The 20,717-nt window shown below is 46.6% G+C and overlaps 14 non-coding genes across 14 annotated transcripts; all 14 read right to left on the bottom strand.

The window, feature by feature from the left end:
* Positions 1–1,386: 1,386 nt before the first annotated feature.
* LOC142270067 (U2 spliceosomal RNA) lies at positions 1,387–1,577 on the bottom strand. The gene has a single exon (XR_012735435.1). It is a non-coding gene; the product is annotated as a U2 spliceosomal RNA (small nuclear RNA).
* A 1,387-nt stretch (positions 1,578–2,964) lies between these two features.
* On the bottom strand, positions 2,965–3,155 carry LOC142270066 (U2 spliceosomal RNA). Its single transcript, XR_012735434.1, has one exon. It is a non-coding gene; the product is annotated as a U2 spliceosomal RNA (small nuclear RNA).
* A 1,387-nt stretch (positions 3,156–4,542) lies between these two features.
* LOC142270064 (U2 spliceosomal RNA) lies at positions 4,543–4,733 on the bottom strand. The gene has a single exon (XR_012735433.1). It is a non-coding gene; the product is annotated as a U2 spliceosomal RNA (small nuclear RNA).
* Positions 4,734–6,120: 1,387 nt separating this feature from the next.
* On the bottom strand, positions 6,121–6,311 carry LOC142270063 (U2 spliceosomal RNA). Its single transcript, XR_012735432.1, has one exon. It is a non-coding gene; the product is annotated as a U2 spliceosomal RNA (small nuclear RNA).
* Positions 6,312–7,698: 1,387 nt separating this feature from the next.
* LOC142270062 (U2 spliceosomal RNA) lies at positions 7,699–7,889 on the bottom strand. The gene has a single exon (XR_012735431.1). It is a non-coding gene; the product is annotated as a U2 spliceosomal RNA (small nuclear RNA).
* Positions 7,890–9,006: 1,117 nt separating this feature from the next.
* Positions 9,007–9,197, bottom strand: LOC142270061 (U2 spliceosomal RNA). The gene has a single exon (XR_012735430.1). It is a non-coding gene; the product is annotated as a U2 spliceosomal RNA (small nuclear RNA).
* Positions 9,198–10,314: 1,117 nt separating this feature from the next.
* Positions 10,315–10,505, bottom strand: LOC142270060 (U2 spliceosomal RNA). Its single transcript, XR_012735429.1, has one exon. It is a non-coding gene; the product is annotated as a U2 spliceosomal RNA (small nuclear RNA).
* Positions 10,506–11,622: 1,117 nt separating this feature from the next.
* Positions 11,623–11,813, bottom strand: LOC142270059 (U2 spliceosomal RNA). The gene has a single exon (XR_012735428.1). It is a non-coding gene; the product is annotated as a U2 spliceosomal RNA (small nuclear RNA).
* Positions 11,814–12,930: 1,117 nt separating this feature from the next.
* On the bottom strand, positions 12,931–13,121 carry LOC142270058 (U2 spliceosomal RNA). Its single transcript, XR_012735427.1, has one exon. It is a non-coding gene; the product is annotated as a U2 spliceosomal RNA (small nuclear RNA).
* Positions 13,122–14,238: 1,117 nt separating this feature from the next.
* LOC142270056 (U2 spliceosomal RNA) lies at positions 14,239–14,429 on the bottom strand. The gene has a single exon (XR_012735425.1). It is a non-coding gene; the product is annotated as a U2 spliceosomal RNA (small nuclear RNA).
* Positions 14,430–15,546: 1,117 nt separating this feature from the next.
* On the bottom strand, positions 15,547–15,737 carry LOC142270124 (U2 spliceosomal RNA). The gene has a single exon (XR_012735486.1). It is a non-coding gene; the product is annotated as a U2 spliceosomal RNA (small nuclear RNA).
* A 1,117-nt stretch (positions 15,738–16,854) lies between these two features.
* On the bottom strand, positions 16,855–17,045 carry LOC142270055 (U2 spliceosomal RNA). Its single transcript, XR_012735424.1, has one exon. It is a non-coding gene; the product is annotated as a U2 spliceosomal RNA (small nuclear RNA).
* A 1,117-nt stretch (positions 17,046–18,162) lies between these two features.
* Positions 18,163–18,353, bottom strand: LOC142270053 (U2 spliceosomal RNA). Its single transcript, XR_012735423.1, has one exon. It is a non-coding gene; the product is annotated as a U2 spliceosomal RNA (small nuclear RNA).
* A 1,117-nt stretch (positions 18,354–19,470) lies between these two features.
* LOC142270052 (U2 spliceosomal RNA) lies at positions 19,471–19,661 on the bottom strand. The gene has a single exon (XR_012735422.1). It is a non-coding gene; the product is annotated as a U2 spliceosomal RNA (small nuclear RNA).
* Positions 19,662–20,717: the final 1,056 nt, after the last annotated feature.

The raw sequence follows: 20,717 nt of genomic DNA, 5'->3' as shown, positions 1-20,717 counted from the left end.
ACCAGAATTGGTTTGGGCCTCGAGTGGCACCCTGGCCTATGCCGGACACATCTTAGGGAGAGAGAGCGAGAGGGAGACAAACCCACGCCTACACAAGACATTTTGTCACCCAAGCCAACCCTTGAAAAGGCTGCTTTGCAGAGCAAAAACAAGAAGAATGGTGCGTTTTGCAGCCGCCGCCCACTGCAATGAATCTGAATAACTCCTCCTTTAGGGCGCAAGCAACTCCCCTCCCCCTTGCAGTCTTTCCAATTCACGATACAAAAAGACGGACAGGACAGGTTGCCTGACTTTCCGTCACTGCCACCCTTTGCCATCCTTACCCGTAGAAAGCCCTTTCATCATCCCCAAACCCTAATCTTTTCCCTTTCCTTCCCAGCCCCCAAACCCTGCCCTCTGTACCTTTCTCACCACCCGCTTCCCTTCTCCTGTCATCCCCCTACCACCCGGGAAAAAAAGAGATTGCCCCCTCCTTCCACTAGCCCACCCTCCCACCCAAAGAACAACTTCTTCTGCGCAGCTTGTTTTCTAGGCAGCAGCGCTATTGTGATGTCATCGGGGGGCATTGTGACAAGCCGCCAGTGTTCCGTCTCTTCATGTTGTGCACAGTTCAAACGGAAAATACATCAACAGGCAGACTACAGAAAAGCTTACTATCAAAGGTTAGAGGGGGGCTTTCTCAGAGGGCTTTTTACAGTTTTTCTATTCCCAATTAGCCGTTTAAGTGTACTTATTGAAAGTAGTAATTCTTTCATAGGCCGCCCTTTCTTAGTATTTGACGTTCCTTATATTGCGGTATGAGGCTTCGCAGTAGGTTGCAAACATTCATCACCCATGACTGTCCCCAATTGAGCTCAGAAGCTCAATGTCTATCATGACCTCTCTTTTAGAATGTCCAAGAGCAAGCAAACTATTCCTCCAGGAGAGGGCGCCAACAGACTACTAAAGAGATCATCATTACTCAAAGAAAACCCCAAAAACCAATGCATGATAGGAATAAACAGGTAACTTTCTTTGGAGTGGAAGCGGAGAGATCGCACCAGATGCCAATTCTAGATCTTATCACACCTGTGGTCACTGCAGCAGCAGGTGAATCCACTTTGTCCAAAAGGGATCTATTCCATTCAATTGCAAATGATCTAGATAAGACAGAGAACTGCAGCACGGGGACATAGCCGAGTTGGTCAGGTTGAGTGGTGATGAGTTTGCTATTTGGATGAATAAAGAAAGTCAAAAGTGTGAAAGATAAAAAACAAAAGGAGGAAGTGTGAAAAGTGAATGGGCCAAATTGAGGTGCATATGAAGACGTATGCTTTCTTCCAATTCATTCAATCGGGCTAATATGAATCAGGTGAATTGAGTTCTGCTTTTGGAAACTGGGTTAAGAAGGGGTGCACCGTTCCTGGAGGTACTGCAATACCAGGTCAATGCGTGGAGTGGACAGAGCAAGCTCTTTTTCCATCTCCCTGTTCTAAAAATCCATTTAATATATGGTCCCCAGATAGGGGACGTATCAGATATTAAACTGATAAGAACAGATACTACACTTGATCTTAGCCAAAAGGCCGAGAAGCGATAACCAGAATTGGTTTGGGCCTCGAGTGGCACCCTGGCCTATGCCGGACACATCTTAGGGAGAGAGAGCGAGAGGGAGACAAACCCACGCCTACACAAGACATTTTGTCACCCAAGCCAACCCTTGAAAAGGCTGCTTTGCAGAGCAAAAACAAGAAGAATGGTGCGTTTTGCAGCCGCCGCCCACTGCAATGAATCTGAATAACTCCTCCTTTAGGGCGCAAGCAACTCCCCTCCCCCTTGCAGTCTTTCCAATTCACGATACAAAAAGACGGACAGGACAGGTTGCCTGACTTTCCGTCACTGCCACCCTTTGCCATCCTTACCCGTAGAAAGCCCTTTCATCATCCCCAAACCCTAATCTTTTCCCTTTCCTTCCCAGCCCCCAAACCCTGCCCTCTGTACCTTTCTCACCACCCGCTTCCCTTCTCCTGTCATCCCCCTACCACCCGGGAAAAAAAGAGATTGCCCCCTCCTTCCACTAGCCCACCCTCCCACCCAAAGAACAACTTCTTCTGCGCAGCTTGTTTTCTAGGCAGCAGCGCTATTGTGATGTCATCGGGGGGCATTGTGACAAGCCGCCAGTGTTCCGTCTCTTCATGTTGTGCACAGTTCAAACGGAAAATACATCAACAGGCAGACTACAGAAAAGCTTACTATCAAAGGTTAGAGGGGGGCTTTCTCAGAGGGCTTTTTACAGTTTTTCTATTCCCAATTAGCCGTTTAAGTGTACTTATTGAAAGTAGTAATTCTTTCATAGGCCGCCCTTTCTTAGTATTTGACGTTCCTTATATTGCGGTATGAGGCTTCGCAGTAGGTTGCAAACATTCATCACCCATGACTGTCCCCAATTGAGCTCAGAAGCTCAATGTCTATCATGACCTCTCTTTTAGAATGTCCAAGAGCAAGCAAACTATTCCTCCAGGAGAGGGCGCCAACAGACTACTAAAGAGATCATCATTACTCAAAGAAAACCCCAAAAACCAATGCATGATAGGAATAAACAGGTAACTTTCTTTGGAGTGGAAGCGGAGAGATCGCACCAGATGCCAATTCTAGATCTTATCACACCTGTGGTCACTGCAGCAGCAGGTGAATCCACTTTGTCCAAAAGGGATCTATTCCATTCAATTGCAAATGATCTAGATAAGACAGAGAACTGCAGCACGGGGACATAGCCGAGTTGGTCAGGTTGAGTGGTGATGAGTTTGCTATTTGGATGAATAAAGAAAGTCAAAAGTGTGAAAGATAAAAAACAAAAGGAGGAAGTGTGAAAAGTGAATGGGCCAAATTGAGGTGCATATGAAGACGTATGCTTTCTTCCAATTCATTAAATCGGGCTAATATGAATCAGGTGAATTGAGTTCTGCTTTTGGAAACTGGGTTAAGAAGGGGTGCACCGTTCCTGGAGGTACTGCAATACCAGGTCAATGCGTGGAGTGGACAGAGCAAGCTCTTTTTCCATCTCCCTGTTCTAAAAATCCATTTAATATATGGTCCCCAGATAGGGGACGTATCAGATATTAAACTGATAAGAACAGATACTACACTTGATCTTAGCCAAAAGGCCGAGAAGCGATAACCAGAATTGGTTTGGGCCTCGAGTGGCACCCTGGCCTATGCCGGACACATCTTAGGGAGAGAGAGCGAGAGGGAGACAAACCCACGCCTACACAAGACATTTTGTCACCCAAGCCAACCCTTGAAAAGGCTGCTTTGCAGAGCAAAAACAAGAAGAATGGTGCGTTTTGCAGCCGCCGCCCACTGCAATGAATCTGAATAACTCCTCCTTTAGGGCGCAAGCAACTCCCCTCCCCCTTGCAGTCTTTCCAATTCACGATACAAAAAGACGGACAGGACAGGTTGCCTGACTTTCCGTCACTGCCACCCTTTGCCATCCTTACCCGTAGAAAGCCCTTTCATCATCCCCAAACCCTAATCTTTTCCCTTTCCTTCCCAGCCCCCAAACCCTGCCCTCTGTACCTTTCTCACCACCCGCTTCCCTTCTCCTGTCATCCCCCTACCACCCGGGAAAAAAAGAGATTGCCCCCTCCTTCCACTAGCCCACCCTCCCACCCAAAGAACAACTTCTTCTGCGCAGCTTGTTTTCTAGGCAGCAGCGCTATTGTGATGTCATCGGGGGGCATTGTGACAAGCCGCCAGTGTTCCGTCTCTTCATGTTGTGCACAGTTCAAACGGAAAATACATCAACAGGCAGACTACAGAAAAGCTTACTATCAAAGGTTAGAGGGGGGCTTTCTCAGAGGGCTTTTTACAGTTTTTCTATTCCCAATTAGCCGTTTAAGTGTACTTATTGAAAGTAGTAATTCTTTCATAGGCCGCCCTTTCTTAGTATTTGACGTTCCTTATATTGCGGTATGAGGCTTCGCAGTAGGTTGCAAACATTCATCACCCATGACTGTCCCCAATTGAGCTCAGAAGCTCAATGTCTATCATGACCTCTCTTTTAGAATGTCCAAGAGCAAGCAAACTATTCCTCCAGGAGAGGGCGCCAACAGACTACTAAAGAGATCATCATTACTCAAAGAAAACCCCAAAAACCAATGCATGATAGGAATAAACAGGTAACTTTCTTTGGAGTGGAAGCGGAGAGATCGCACCAGATGCCAATTCTAGATCTTATCACACCTGTGGTCACTGCAGCAGCAGGTGAATCCACTTTGTCCAAAAGGGATCTATTCCATTCAATTGCAAATGATCTAGATAAGACAGAGAACTGCAGCACGGGGACATAGCCGAGTTGGTCAGGTTGAGTGGTGATGAGTTTGCTATTTGGATGAATAAAGAAAGTCAAAAGTGTGAAAGATAAAAAACAAAAGGAGGAAGTGTGAAAAGTGAATGGGCCAAATTGAGGTGCATATGAAGACGTATGCTTTCTTCCAATTCATTAAATCGGGCTAATATGAATCAGGTGAATTGAGTTCTGCTTTTGGAAACTGGGTTAAGAAGGGGTGCACCGTTCCTGGAGGTACTGCAATACCAGGTCAATGCGTGGAGTGGACAGAGCAAGCTCTTTTTCCATCTCCCTGTTCTAAAAATCCATTTAATATATGGTCCCCAGATAGGGGACGTATCAGATATTAAACTGATAAGAACAGATACTACACTTGATCTTAGCCAAAAGGCCGAGAAGCGATAACCAGAATTGGTTTGGGCCTCGAGTGGCACCCTGGCCTATGCCGGACACATCTTAGGGAGAGAGAGCGAGAGGGAGACAAACCCACGCCTACACAAGACATTTTGTCACCCAAGCCAACCCTTGAAAAGGCTGCTTTGCAGAGCAAAAACAAGAAGAATGGTGCGTTTTGCAGCCGCCGCCCACTGCAATGAATCTGAATAACTCCTCCTTTAGGGCGCAAGCAACTCCCCTCCCCCTTGCAGTCTTTCCAATTCACGATACAAAAAGACGGACAGGACAGGTTGCCTGACTTTCCGTCACTGCCACCCTTTGCCATCCTTACCCGTAGAAAGCCCTTTCATCATCCCCAAACCCTAATCTTTTCCCTTTCCTTCCCAGCCCCCAAACCCTGCCCTCTGTACCTTTCTCACCACCCGCTTCCCTTCTCCTGTCATCCCCCTACCACCCGGGAAAAAAAGAGATTGCCCCCTCCTTCCACTAGCCCACCCTCCCACCCAAAGAACAACTTCTTCTGCGCAGCTTGTTTTCTAGGCAGCAGCGCTATTGTGATGTCATCGGGGGGCATTGTGACAAGCCGCCAGTGTTCCGTCTCTTCATGTTGTGCACAGTTCAAACGGAAAATACATCAACAGGCAGACTACAGAAAAGCTTACTATCAAAGGTTAGAGGGGGGCTTTCTCAGAGGGCTTTTTACAGTTTTTCTATTCCCAATTAGCCGTTTAAGTGTACTTATTGAAAGTAGTAATTCTTTCATAGGCCGCCCTTTCTTAGTATTTGACGTTCCTTATATTGCGGTATGAGGCTTCGCAGTAGGTTGCAAACATTCATCACCCATGACTGTCCCCAATTGAGCTCAGAAGCTCAATGTCTATCATGACCTCTCTTTTAGAATGTCCAAGAGCAAGCAAACTATTCCTCCAGGAGAGGGCGCCAACAGACTACTAAAGAGATCATCATTACTCAAAGAAAACCCCAAAAACCAATGCATGATAGGAATAAACAGGTAACTTTCTTTGGAGTGGAAGCGGAGAGATCGCACCAGATGCCAATTCTAGATCTTATCACACCTGTGGTCACTGCAGCAGCAGGTGAATCCACTTTGTCCAAAAGGGATCTATTCCATTCAATTGCAAATGATCTAGATAAGACAGAGAACTGCAGCACGGGGACATAGCCGAGTTGGTCAGGTTGAGTGGTGATGAGTTTGCTATTTGGATGAATAAAGAAAGTCAAAAGTGTGAAAGATAAAAAACAAAAGGAGGAAGTGTGAAAAGTGAATGGGCCAAATTGAGGTGCATATGAAGACGTATGCTTTCTTCCAATTCATTAAATCGGGCTAATATGAATCAGGTGAATTGAGTTCTGCTTTTGGAAACTGGGTTAAGAAGGGGTGCACCGTTCCTGGAGGTACTGCAATACCAGGTCAATGCGTGGAGTGGACAGAGCAAGCTCTTTTTCCATCTCCCTGTTCTAAAAATCCATTTAATATATGGTCCCCAGATAGGGGACGTATCAGATATTAAACTGATAAGAACAGATACTACACTTGATCTTAGCCAAAAGGCCGAGAAGCGATAACCAGAATTGGTTTGGGCCTCGAGTGGCACCCTGGCCTATGCCGGACACATCTTAGGGAGAGAGAGCGAGAGGGAGACAAACCCACGCCTACACAAGACATTTTGTCACCCAAGCCAACCCTTGAAAAGGCTGCTTTGCAGAGCAAAAACAAGAAGAATGGTGCGTTTTGCAGCCGCCGCCCACTGCAATGAATCTGAATAACTCCTCCTTTAGGGCGCAAGCAACTCCCCTCCCCCTTGCAGTCTTTCCAATTCACGATACAAAAAGACGGACAGGACAGGTTGCCTGACTTTCCGTCACTGCCACCCTTTGCCATCCTTACCCGTAGAAAGCCCTTTCATCATCCCCAAACCCTAATCTTTTCCCTTTCCTTCCCAGCCCCCAAACCCTGCCCTCTGTACCTTTCTCACCACCCGCTTCCCTTCTCCTGTCATCCCCCTACCACCCGGGAAAAAAAGAGATTGCCCCCTCCTTCCACTAGCCCACCCTCCCACCCAAAGAACAACTTCTTCTGCGCAGCTTGTTTTCTAGGCAGCAGCGCTATTGTGATGTCATCGGGGGGCATTGTGACAAGCCGCCAGTGTTCCGTCTCTTCATGTTGTGCACAGTTCAAACGGAAAATACATCAACAGGCAGACTACAGAAAAGCTTACTATCAAAGGTTAGAGGGGGGCTTTCTCAGAGGGCTTTTTACAGTTTTTCTATTCCCAATTAGCCGTTTAAGTGTACTTATTGAAAGTAGTAATTCTTTCATAGGCCGCCCTTTCTTAGTATTTGACGTTCCTTATATTGCGGTATGAGGCTTCGCAGTAGGTTGCAAACATTCATCACCCATGACTGTCCCCAATTGAGCTCAGAAGCTCAATGTCTATCATGACCTCTCTTTTAGAATGTCCAAGAGCAAGCAAACTATTCCTCCAGGAGAGGGCGCCAACAGACTACTAAAGAGATCATCATTACTCAAAGAAAACCCCAAAAACCAATGCATGATAGGAATAAACAGGTAACTTTCTTTGGAGTGGAAGCGGAGAGATCGCACCAGATGCCAATTCTAGATCTTATCACACCTGTGGTCACTGCAGCAGCAGGTGAATCCACTTTGTCCAAAAGGGATCTATTCCATTCAATTGCAAATGATCTAGATAAGACAGAGAACTGCAGCACGGGGACATAGCCGAGTTGGTCAGGTTGAGTGGTGATGAGTTTGCTATTTGGATGAATAAAGAAAGTCAAAAGTGTGAAAGATAAAAAACAAAAGGAGGAAGTGTGAAAAGTGAATGGGCCAAATTGAGGTGCATATGAAGACGTATGCTTTCTTCCAATTCATTAAATCGGGCTAATATGAATCAGGTGAATTGAGTTCTGCTTTTGGAAACTGGGTTAAGAAGGGGTGCACCGTTCCTGGAGGTACTGCAATACCAGGTCAATGCGTGGAGTGGACAGAGCAAGCTCTTTTTCCATCTCCCTGTTCTAAAAATCCATTTAATATATGGTCCCCAGATAGGGGACGTATCAGATATTAAACTGATAAGAACAGATACTACACTTGATCTTAGCCAAAAGGCCGAGAAGCGATAACCAGAATTGGTTTGGGCCTCGAGTGGCACCCTGGCCTATGCCGGACACATCTTAGGGAGAGAGAGCGAGAGGGAGACAAACCCACGCCTACACAAGACATTTTGTCACCCAAGCCAACCCTTGAAAAGGCTGCTTTGCAGAGCAAAAACAAGAAGAATGGTGCGTTTTGCAGCCGCCGCCCACTGCAATGAATCTGAATAACTCCTCCTTTAGGGCGCAAGCAACTCCCCTCCCCCTTGCAGTCTTTCCAATTCACGATACAAAAAGACGGACAGGACAGGTTGCCTGACTTTCCGTCACTGCCACCCTTTGCCATCCTTACCCGTAGAAAGCCCTTTCATCATCCCCAAACCCTAATCTTTTCCCTTTCCTTCCCAGCCCCCAAACCCTGCCCTCTGTACCTTTCTCACCACCCGCTTCCCTTCTCCTGTCATCCCCCTACCACCCGGGAAAAAAAGAGATTGCCCCCTCCTTCCACTAGCCCACCCTCCCACCCAAAGAACAACTTCTTCTGCGCAGCTTGTTTTCTAGGCAGCAGCGCTATTGTGATGTCATCGGGGGGCATTGTGACAAGCCGCCAGTGTTCCGTCTCTTCATGTTGTGCACTGTTCAAACCGAAAATACATCAACAGGCAGGCTACAGAAAAGCTTACTAACAAAGGTTAGAGAGGGGCTTTCTCAGAGGGCTTTTTACAGTTTGTCTATTCCCAATTAGCCGGTTTAGTATACTTAATGAAAGTACTAATTCTTTCATAGGCCGCCCATTCTTAGTATTTGACGTTCAGGTAACAACAGGTAACTTTATTTGGAGTGGAAGCAGAGAGATAACACCAGATGCCAATTGTAGATCCTCTCACACCTGTGGTCACTGCAGCATCTGACTCCACTTTGTCCAAAAGGGATCTATTCCATTCAATTACACATGATCTAGATTAGACTGACAACAAGATACTGCACGGGACATAGCAGAGTTGGTGAAGTTGAGTGGTGATGAGTTTGCTATTTGGATGAATAAAGCAAGTAAAAAGTGTGTTAGATAAAAATTCATTTCAATTCGCTAATCGGGCTAATATGAATCAGGTGAATCGAGTTCTGCTTTTGGAAACTGGGTTAAGAAGGGGTGCACCGTTCCTGGAGGTACTGCAATACCAGGTCAATGCGTGGAGTGGACAGAGCAAGCTCTTTTTCCATCTCCCTGTTCTAAAAATCCATTTAATATATGGTCCCCAGATAGGGGACGTATCAGATATTAAACTGATAAGAACAGATACTACACTTGATCTTAGCCAAAAGGCCGAGAAGCGATAACCAGAATTGGTTTGGGCCTCGAGTGGCACCCTGGCCTATGCCGGACACATCTTAGGGAGAGAGAGCGAGAGGGAGACAAACCCACGCCTACACAAGACATTTTGTCACCCAAGCCAACCCTTGAAAAGGCTGCTTTGCAGAGCAAAAACAAGAAGAATGGTGCGTTTTGCAGCCGCCGCCCACTGCAATGAATCTGAATAACTCCTCCTTTAGGGCGCAAGCAACTCCCCTCCCCCTTGCAGTCTTTCCAATTCACGATACAAAAAGACGGACAGGACAGGTTGCCTGACTTTCCGTCACTGCCACCCTTTGCCATCCTTACCCGTAGAAAGCCCTTTCATCATCCCCAAACCCTAATCTTTTCCTTTTCCTTCCCAGCCCCCAAACCCTGCCCTCTGTACCTTTCTCACCACCCGCTTCCCTTCTCCTGTCATCCCCCTACCACCCGGGAAAAAAAGAGATTGCCCCCTCCTTCCACTAGCCCACCCTCCCACCCAAAGAACAACTTCTTCTGCGCAGCTTGTTTTCTAGGCAGCAGCGCTATTGTGATGTCATCGGGGGGCATTGTGACAAGCCGCCAGTGTTCCGTCTCTTCATGTTGTGCACTGTTCAAACCGAAAATACATCAACAGGCAGGCTACAGAAAAGCTTACTAACAAAGGTTAGAGAGGGGCTTTCTCAGAGGGCTTTTTACAGTTTGTCTATTCCCAATTAGCCGGTTTAGTATACTTAATGAAAGTACTAATTCTTTCATAGGCCGCCCATTCTTAGTATTTGACGTTCAGGTAACAACAGGTAACTTTATTTGGAGTGGAAGCAGAGAGATAACACCAGATGCCAATTGTAGATCCTCTCACACCTGTGGTCACTGCAGCATCTGACTCCACTTTGTCCAAAAGGGATCTATTCCATTCAATTACACATGATCTAGATTAGACTGACAACAAGATACTGCACGGGACATAGCAGAGTTGGTGAAGTTGAGTGGTGATGAGTTTGCTATTTGGATGAATAAAGCAAGTAAAAAGTGTGTTAGATAAAAATTCATTTCAATTCGCTAATCGGGCTAATATGAATCAGGTGAATCGAGTTCTGCTTTTGGAAACTGGGTTAAGAAGGGGTGCACCGTTCCTGGAGGTACTGCAATACCAGGTCAATGCGTGGAGTGGACAGAGCAAGCTCTTTTTCCATCTCCCTGTTCTAAAAATCCATTTAATATATGGTCCCCAGATAGGGGACGTATCAGATATTAAACTGATAAGAACAGATACTACACTTGATCTTAGCCAAAAGGCCGAGAAGCGATAACCAGAATTGGTTTGGGCCTCGAGTGGCACCCTGGCCTATGCCGGACACATCTTAGGGAGAGAGAGCGAGAGGGAGACAAACCCACGCCTACACAAGACATTTTGTCACCCAAGCCAACCCTTGAAAAGGCTGCTTTGCAGAGCAAAAACAAGAAGAATGGTGCGTTTTGCAGCCGCCGCCCACTGCAATGAATCTGAATAACTCCTCCTTTAGGGCGCAAGCAACTCCCCTCCCCCTTGCAGTCTTTCCAATTCACGATACAAAAAGACGGACAGGACAGGTTGCCTGACTTTCCGTCACTGCCACCCTTTGCCATCCTTACCCGTAGAAAGCCCTTTCATCATCCCCAAACCCTAATCTTTTCCCTTTCCTTCCCAGCCCCCAAACCCTGCCCTCTGTACCTTTCTCACCACCCGCTTCCCTTCTCCTGTCATCCCCCTACCACCCGGGAAAAAAAGAGATTGCCCCCTCCTTCCACTAGCCCACCCTCCCACCCAAAGAACAACTTCTTCTGCGCAGCTTGTTTTCTAGGCAGCAGCGCTATTGTGATGTCATCGGGGGGCATTGTGACAAGCCGCCAGTGTTCCGTCTCTTCATGTTGTGCACTGTTCAAACCGAAAATACATCAACAGGCAGGCTACAGAAAAGCTTACTAACAAAGGTTAGAGAGGGGCTTTCTCAGAGGGCTTTTTACAGTTTGTCTATTCCCAATTAGCCGGTTTAGTATACTTAATGAAAGTACTAATTCTTTCATAGGCCGCCCATTCTTAGTATTTGACGTTCAGGTAACAACAGGTAACTTTATTTGGAGTGGAAGCAGAGAGATAACACCAGATGCCAATTGTAGATCCTCTCACACCTGTGGTCACTGCAGCATCTGACTCCACTTTGTCCAAAAGGGATCTATTCCATTCAATTACACATGATCTAGATTAGACTGACAACAAGATACTGCACGGGACATAGCAGAGTTGGTGAAGTTGAGTGGTGATGAGTTTGCTATTTGGATGAATAAAGCAAGTAAAAAGTGTGTTAGATAAAAATTCATTTCAATTCGCTAATCGGGCTAATATGAATCAGGTGAATCGAGTTCTGCTTTTGGAAACTGGGTTAAGAAGGGGTGCACCGTTCCTGGAGGTACTGCAATACCAGGTCAATGCGTGGAGTGGACAGAGCAAGCTCTTTTTCCATCTCCCTGTTCTAAAAATCCATTTAATATATGGTCCCCAGATAGGGGACGTATCAGATATTAAACTGATAAGAACAGATACTACACTTGATCTTAGCCAAAAGGCCGAGAAGCGATAACCAGAATTGGTTTGGGCCTCGAGTGGCACCCTGGCCTATGCCGGACACATCTTAGGGAGAGAGAGCGAGAGGGAGACAAACCCACGCCTACACAAGACATTTTGTCACCCAAGCCAACCCTTGAAAAGGCTGCTTTGCAGAGCAAAAACAAGAAGAATGGTGCGTTTTGCAGCCGCCGCCCACTGCAATGAATCTGAATAACTCCTCCTTTAGGGCGCAAGCAACTCCCCTCCCCCTTGCAGTCTTTCCAATTCACGATACAAAAAGACGGACAGGACAGGTTGCCTGACTTTCCGTCACTGCCACCCTTTGCCATCCTTACCCGTAGAAAGCCCTTTCATCATCCCCAAACCCTAATCTTTTCCCTTTCCTTCCCAGCCCCCAAACCCTGCCCTCTGTACCTTTCTCACCACCCGCTTCCCTTCTCCTGTCATCCCCCTACCACCCGGGAAAAAAAGAGATTGCCCCCTCCTTCCACTAGCCCACCCTCCCACCCAAAGAACAACTTCTTCTGCGCAGCTTGTTTTCTAGGCAGCAGCGCTATTGTGATGTCATCGGGGGGCATTGTGACAAGCCGCCAGTGTTCCGTCTCTTCATGTTGTGCACTGTTCAAACCGAAAATACATCAACAGGCAGGCTACAGAAAAGCTTACTAACAAAGGTTAGAGAGGGGCTTTCTCAGAGGGCTTTTTACAGTTTGTCTATTCCCAATTAGCCGGTTTAGTATACTTAATGAAAGTACTAATTCTTTCATAGGCCGCCCATTCTTAGTATTTGACGTTCAGGTAACAACAGGTAACTTTATTTGGAGTGGAAGCAGAGAGATAACACCAGATGCCAATTGTAGATCCTCTCACACCTGTGGTCACTGCAGCATCTGACTCCACTTTGTCCAAAAGGGATCTATTCCATTCAATTACACATGATCTAGATTAGACTGACAACAAGATACTGCACGGGACATAGCAGAGTTGGTGAAGTTGAGTGGTGATGAGTTTGCTATTTGGATGAATAAAGCAAGTAAAAAGTGTGTTAGATAAAAATTCATTTCAATTCGCTAATCGGGCTAATATGAATCAGGTGAATCGAGTTCTGCTTTTGGAAACTGGGTTAAGAAGGGGTGCACCGTTCCTGGAGGTACTGCAATACCAGGTCAATGCGTGGAGTGGACAGAGCAAGCTCTTTTTCCATCTCCCTGTTCTAAAAATCCATTTAATATATGGTCCCCAGATAGGGGACGTATCAGATATTAAACTGATAAGAACAGATACTACACTTGATCTTAGCCAAAAGGCCGAGAAGCGATAACCAGAATTGGTTTGGGCCTCGAGTGGCACCCTGGCCTATGCCGGACACATCTTAGGGAGAGAGAGCGAGAGGGAGACAAACCCACGCCTACACAAGACATTTTGTCACCCAAGCCAACCCTTGAAAAGGCTGCTTTGCAGAGCAAAAACAAGAAGAATGGTGCGTTTTGCAGCCGCCGCCCACTGCAATGAATCTGAATAACTCCTCCTTTAGGGCGCAAGCAACTCCCCTCCCCCTTGCAGTCTTTCCAATTCACGATACAAAAAGACGGACAGGACAGGTTGCCTGACTTTCCGTCACTGCCACCCTTTGCCATCCTTACCCGTAGAAAGCCCTTTCATCATCCCCAAACCCTAATCTTTTCCCTTTCCTTCCCAGCCCCCAAACCCTGCCCTCTGTACCTTTCTCACCACCCGCTTCCCTTCTCCTGTCATCCCCCTACCACCCGGGAAAAAAAGAGATTGCCCCCTCCTTCCACTAGCCCACCCTCCCACCCAAAGAACAACTTCTTCTGCGCAGCTTGTTTTCTAGGCAGCAGCGCTATTGTGATGTCATCGGGGGGCATTGTGACAAGCCGCCAGTGTTCCGTCTCTTCATGTTGTGCACTGTTCAAACCGAAAATACATCAACAGGCAGGCTACAGAAAAGCTTACTAACAAAGGTTAGAGAGGGGCTTTCTCAGAGGGCTTTTTACAGTTTGTCTATTCCCAATTAGCCGGTTTAGTATACTTAATGAAAGTACTAATTCTTTCATAGGCCGCCCATTCTTAGTATTTGACGTTCAGGTAACAACAGGTAACTTTATTTGGAGTGGAAGCAGAGAGATAACACCAGATGCCAATTGTAGATCCTCTCACACCTGTGGTCACTGCAGCATCTGACTCCACTTTGTCCAAAAGGGATCTATTCCATTCAATTACACATGATCTAGATTAGACTGACAACAAGATACTGCACGGGACATAGCAGAGTTGGTGAAGTTGAGTGGTGATGAGTTTGCTATTTGGATGAATAAAGCAAGTAAAAAGTGTGTTAGATAAAAATTCATTTCAATTCGCTAATCGGGCTAATATGAATCAGGTGAATCGAGTTCTGCTTTTGGAAACTGGGTTAAGAAGGGGTGCACCGTTCCTGGAGGTACTGCAATACCAGGTCAATGCGTGGAGTGGACAGAGCAAGCTCTTTTTCCATCTCCCTGTTCTAAAAATCCATTTAATATATGGTCCCCAGATAGGGGACGTATCAGATATTAAACTGATAAGAACAGATACTACACTTGATCTTAGCCAAAAGGCCGAGAAGCGATAACCAGAATTGGTTTGGGCCTCGAGTGGCACCCTGGCCTATGCCGGACACATCTTAGGGAGAGAGAGCGAGAGGGAGACAAACCCACGCCTACACAAGACATTTTGTCACCCAAGCCAACCCTTGAAAAGGCTGCTTTGCAGAGCAAAAACAAGAAGAATGGTGCGTTTTGCAGCCGCCGCCCACTGCAATGAATCTGAATAACTCCTCCTTTAGGGCGCAAGCAACTCCCCTCCCCCTTGCAGTCTTTCCAATTCACGATACAAAAAGACGGACAGGACAGGTTGCCTGACTTTCCGTCACTGCCACCCTTTGCCATCCTTACCCGTAGAAAGCCCTTTCATCATCCCCAAACCCTAATCTTTTCCCTTTCCTTCCCAGCCCCCAAACCCTGCCCTCTGTACCTTTCTCACCACCCGCTTCCCTTCTCCTGTCATCCCCCTACCACCCGGGAAAAAAAGAGATTGCCCCCTCCTTCCACTAGCCCACCCTCCCACCCAAAGAACAACTTCTTCTGCGCAGCTTGTTTTCTAGGCAGCAGCGCTATTGTGATGTCATCGGGGGGCATTGTGACAAGCCGCCAGTGTTCCGTCTCTTCATGTTGTGCACTGTTCAAACCGAAAATACATCAACAGGCAGGCTACAGAAAAGCTTACTAACAAAGGTTAGAGAGGGGCTTTCTCAGAGGGCTTTTTACAGTTTGTCTATTCCCAATTAGCCGGTTTAGTATACTTAATGAAAGTACTAATTCTTTCATAGGCCGCCCATTCTTAGTATTTGACGTTCAGGTAACAACAGGTAACTTTATTTGGAGTGGAAGCAGAGAGATAACACCAGATGCCAATTGTAGATCCTCTCACACCTGTGGTCACTGCAGCATCTGACTCCACTTTGTCCAAAAGGGATCTATTCCATTCAATTACACATGATCTAGATTAGACTGACAACAAGATACTGCACGGGACATAGCAGAGTTGGTGAAGTTGAGTGGTGATGAGTTTGCTATTTGGATGAATAAAGCAAGTAAAAAGTGTGTTAGATAAAAATTCATTTCAATTCGCTAATCGGGCTAATATGAATCAGGTGAATCGAGTTCTGCTTTTGGAAACTGGGTTAAGAAGGGGTGCACCGTTCCTGGAGGTACTGCAATACCAGGTCAATGCGTGGAGTGGACAGAGAAAGCTCTTTTTCCATCTCCCTGTTCTAAAAATCCATTTAATATATGGTCCCCAGATAGGGGACGTATCAGATATTAAACTGATAAGAACAGATACTACACTTGATCTTAGCCAAAAGGCCGAGAAGCGATAACCAGAATTGGTTTGGGCCTCGAGTGGCACCCTGGCCTATGCCGGACACATCTTAGGGAGAGAGAGCGAGAGGGAGACAAACCCACGCCTACACAAGACATTTTGTCACCCAAGCCAACCCTTGAAAAGGCTGCTTTGCAGAGCAAAAACAAGAAGAATGGTGCGTTTTGCAGCCGCCGCCCACTGCAATGAATCTGAATAACTCCTCCTTTAGGGCGCAAGCAACTCCCCTCCCCCTTGCAGTCTTTCCAATTCACGATACAAAAAGACGGACAGGACAGGTTGCCTGACTTTCCGTCACTGCCACCCTTTGCCATCCTTACCCGTAGAAAGCCCTTTCATCATCCCCAAACCCTAATCTTTTCCCTTTCCTTCCCAGCCCCCAAACCCTGCCCTCTGTACCTTTCTCACCACCCGCTTCCCTTCTCCTGTCATCCCCCTACCACCCGGGAAAAAAAGAGATTGCCCCCTCCTTCCACTAGCCCACCCTCCCACCCAAAGAACAACTTCTTCTGCGCAGCTTGTTTTCTAGGCAGCAGCGCTATTGTGATGTCATCGGGGGGCATTGTGACAAGCCGCCAGTGTTCCGTCTCTTCATGTTGTGCACTGTTCAAACCGAAAATACATCAACAGGCAGGCTACAGAAAAGCTTACTAACAAAGGTTAGAGAGGGGCTTTCTCAGAGGGCTTTTTACAGTTTGTCTATTCCCAATTAGCCGGTTTAGTATACTTAATGAAAGTACTAATTCTTTCATAGGCCGCCCATTCTTAGTATTTGACGTTCAGGTAACAACAGGTAACTTTATTTGGAGTGGAAGCAGAGAGATAACACCAGATGCCAATTGTAGATCCTCTCACACCTGTGGTCACTGCAGCATCTGACTCCACTTTGTCCAAAAGGGATCTATTCCATTCAATTACACATGATCTAGATTAGACTGACAACAAGATACTGCACGGGACATAGCAGAGTTGGTGAAGTTGAGTGGTGATGAGTTTGCTATTTGGATGAATAAAGCAAGTAAAAAGTGTGTTAGATAAAAATTCATTTCAATTCGCTAATCGGGCTAATATGAATCAGGTGAATCGAGTTCTGCTTTTGGAAACTGGGTTAAGAAGGGGTGCACCGTTCCTGGAGGTACTGCAATACCAGGTCAATGCGTGGAGTGGACAGAGCAAGCTCTTTTTCCATCTCCCTGTTCTAAAAATCCATTTAATATATGGTCCCCAGATAGGGGACGTATCAGATATTAAACTGATAAGAACAGATACTACACTTGATCTTAGCCAAAAGGCCGAGAAGCGATAACCAGAATTGGTTTGGGCCTCGAGTGGCACCCTGGCCTATGCCGGACACATCTTAGGGAGAGAGAGCGAGAGGGAGACAAACCCACGCCTACACAAGACATTTTGTCACCCAAGCCAACCCTTGAAAAGGCTGCTTTGCAGAGCAAAAACAAGAAGAATGGTGCGTTTTGCAGCCGCCGCCCACTGCAATGAATCTGAATAACTCCTCCTTTAGGGCGCAAGCAACTCCCCTCCCCCTTGCAGTCTTTCCAATTCACGATACAAAAAGACGGACAGGACAGGTTGCCTGACTTTCCGTCACTGCCACCCTTTGCCATCCTTACCCGTAGAAAGCCCTTTCATCATCCCCAAACCCTAATCTTTTCCCTTTCCTTCCCAGCCCCCAAACCCTGCCCTCTGTACCTTTCTCACCACCCGCTTCCCTTCTCCTGTCATCCCCCTACCACCCGGGAAAAAAAGAGATTGCCCCCTCCTTCCACTAGCCCACCCTCCCACCCAAAGAACAACTTCTTCTGCGCAGCTTGTTTTCTAGGCAGCAGCGCTATTGTGATGTCATCGGGGGGCATTGTGACAAGCCGCCAGTGTTCCGTCTCTTCATGTTGTGCACTGTTCAAACCGAAAATACATCAACAGGCAGGCTACAGAAAAGCTTACTAACAAAGGTTAGAGAGGGGCTTTCTCAGAGGGCTTTTTACAGTTTGTCTATTCCCAATTAGCCGGTTTAGTATACTTAATGAAAGTACTAATTCTTTCATAGGCCGCCCATTCTTAGTATTTGACGTTCAGGTAACAACAGGTAACTTTATTTGGAGTGGAAGCAGAGAGATAACACCAGATGCCAATTGTAGATCCTCTCACACCTGTGGTCACTGCAGCATCTGACTCCACTTTGTCCAAAAGGGATCTATTCCATTCAATTACACATGATCTAGATTAGACTGACAACAAGATACTGCACGGGACATAGCAGAGTTGGTGAAGTTGAGTGGTGATGAGTTTGCTATTTGGATGAATAAAGCAAGTAAAAAGTGTGTTAGATAAAAATTCATTTCAATTCGCTAATCGGGCTAATATGAATCAGGTGAATCGAGTTCTGCTTTTGGAAACTGGGTTAAGAAGGGGTGCACCGTTCCTGGAGGTACTGCAATACCAGGTCAATGCGTGGAGTGGACAGAGCAAGCTCTTTTTCCATCTCCCTGTTCTAAAAATCCATTTAATATATGGTCCCCAGATAGGGGACGTATCAGATATTAAACTGATAAGAACAGATACTACACTTGATCTTAGCCAAAAGGCCGAGAAGCGATAACCAGAATTGGTTTGGGCCTCGAGTGGCACCCTGGCCTATGCCGGACACATCTTAGGGAGAGAGAGCGAGAGGGAGACAAACCCACGCCTACACAAGACATTTTGTCACCCAAGCCAACCCTTGAAAAGGCTGCTTTGCAGAGCAAAAACAAGAAGAATGGTGCGTTTTGCAGCCGCCGCCCACTGCAATGAATCTGAATAACTCCTCCTTTAGGGCGCAAGCAACTCCCCTCCCCCTTGCAGTCTTTCCAATTCACGATACAAAAAGACGGACAGGACAGGTTGCCTGACTTTCCGTCACTGCCACCCTTTGCCATCCTTACCCGTAGAAAGCCCTTTCATCATCCCCAAACCCTAATCTTTTCCCTTTCCTTCCCAGCCCCCAAACCCTGCCCTCTGTACCTTTCTCACCACCCGCTTCCCTTCTCCTGTCATCCCCCTACCACCCGGGAAAAAAAGAGATTGCCCCCTCCTTCCACTAGCCCACCCTCCCACCCAAAGAACAACTTCTTCTGCGCAGCTTGTTTTCTAGGCAGCAGCGCTATTGTGATGTCATCGGGGGGCATTGTGACAAGCCGCCAGTGTTCCGTCTCTTCATGTTGTGCACTGTTCAAACCGAAAATACATCAACAGGCAGGCTACAGAAAAGCTTACTAACAAAGGTTAGAGAGGGGCTTTCTCAGAGGGCTTTTTACAGTTTGTCTATTCCCAATTAGCCGGTTTAGTATACTTAATGAAAGTACTAATTCTTTCATAGGCCGCCCATTCTTAGTATTTGACGTTCAGGTAACAACAGGTAACTTTATTTGGAGTGGAAGCAGAGAGATAACACCAGATGCCAATTGTAGATCCTCTCACACCTGTGGTCACTGCAGCATCTGACTCCACTTTGTCCAAAAGGGATCTATTCCATTCAATTACACATGATCTAGATTAGACTGACAACAAGATACTGCACGGGACATAGCAGAGTTGGTGAAGTTGAGTGGTGATGAGTTTGCTATTTGGATGAATAAAGCAAGTAAAAAGTGTGTTAGATAAAAATTCATTTCAATTCGCTAATCGGGCTAATATGAATCAGGTGAATCGAGTTCTGCTTTTGGAAACTGGGTTAAGAAGGGGTGCACCGTTCCTGGAGGTACTGCAATACCAGGTCAATGCGTGGAGTGGACAGAGCAAGCTCTTTTTCCATCTCCCTGTTCTAAAAATCCATTTAATATATGGTCCCCAGATAGGGGACGTATCAGATATTAAACTGATAAGAACAGATACTACACTTGATCTTAGCCAAAAGGCCGAGAAGCGATAACCAGAATTGGTTTGGGCCTCGAGTGGCACCCTGGCCTATGCCGGACACATCTTAGGGAGAGAGAGCGAGAGGGAGACAAACCCACGCCTACACAAGACATTTTGTCACCCAAGCCAACCCTTGAAAAGGCTGCTTTGCAGAGCAAAAACAAGAAGAATGGTGCGTTTTGCAGCCGCCGCCCACTGCAATGAATCTGAATAACTCCTCCTTTAGGGCGCAAGCAACTCCCCTCCCCCTTGCAGTCTTTCCAATTCACGATACAAAAAGACGGACAGGACAGGTTGCCTGACTTTCCGTCACTGCCACCCTTTGCCATCCTTACCCGTAGAAAGCCCTTTCATCATCCCCAAACCCTAATCTTTTCCCTTTCCTTCCCAGCCCCCAAACCCTGCCCTCTGTACCTTTCTCACCACCCGCTTCCCTTCTCCTGTCATCCCCCTACCACCCGGGAAAAAAAGAGATTGCCCCCTCCTTCCACTAGCCCACCCTCCCACCCAAAGAACAACTTCTTCTGCGCAGCTTGTTTTCTAGGCAGCAGCGCTATTGTGATGTCATCGGGGGGCATTGTGACAAGCCGCCAGTGTTCCGTCTCTTCATGTTGTGCACTGTTCAAACCGAAAATACATCAACAGGCAGGCTACAGAAAAGCTTACTAACAAAGGTTAGAGAGGGGCTTTCTCAGAGGGCTTTTTACAGTTTGTCTATTCCCAATTAGCCGGTTTAGTATACTTAATGAAAGTACTAATTCTTTCATAGGCCGCCCATTCTTAGTATTTGACGTTCAGGTAACAACAGGTAACTTTATTTGGAGTGGAAGCAGAGAGATAACACCAGATGCCAATTGTAGATCCTCTCACACCTGTGGTCACTGCAGCATCTGACTCCACTTTGTCCAAAAGGGATCTATTCCATTCAATTACACATGATCTAGATTAGACTGACAACAAGATACTGCACGGGACATAGCAGAGTTGGTGAAGTTGAGTGGTGATGAGTTTGCTATTTGGATGAATAAAGCAAGTAAAAAGTGTGTTAGATAAAAATTCATTTCAAT

Source organism: Anomaloglossus baeobatrachus, unplaced genomic scaffold (genome assembly GCF_048569485.1).
Source record: "Anomaloglossus baeobatrachus isolate aAnoBae1 unplaced genomic scaffold, aAnoBae1.hap1 Scaffold_325, whole genome shotgun sequence".
Classification (NCBI taxonomy): Eukaryota; Metazoa; Chordata; class Amphibia; order Anura; family Aromobatidae; genus Anomaloglossus; species Anomaloglossus baeobatrachus.
This window is presented reverse-complemented; position numbering and strand designations above follow the sequence as displayed.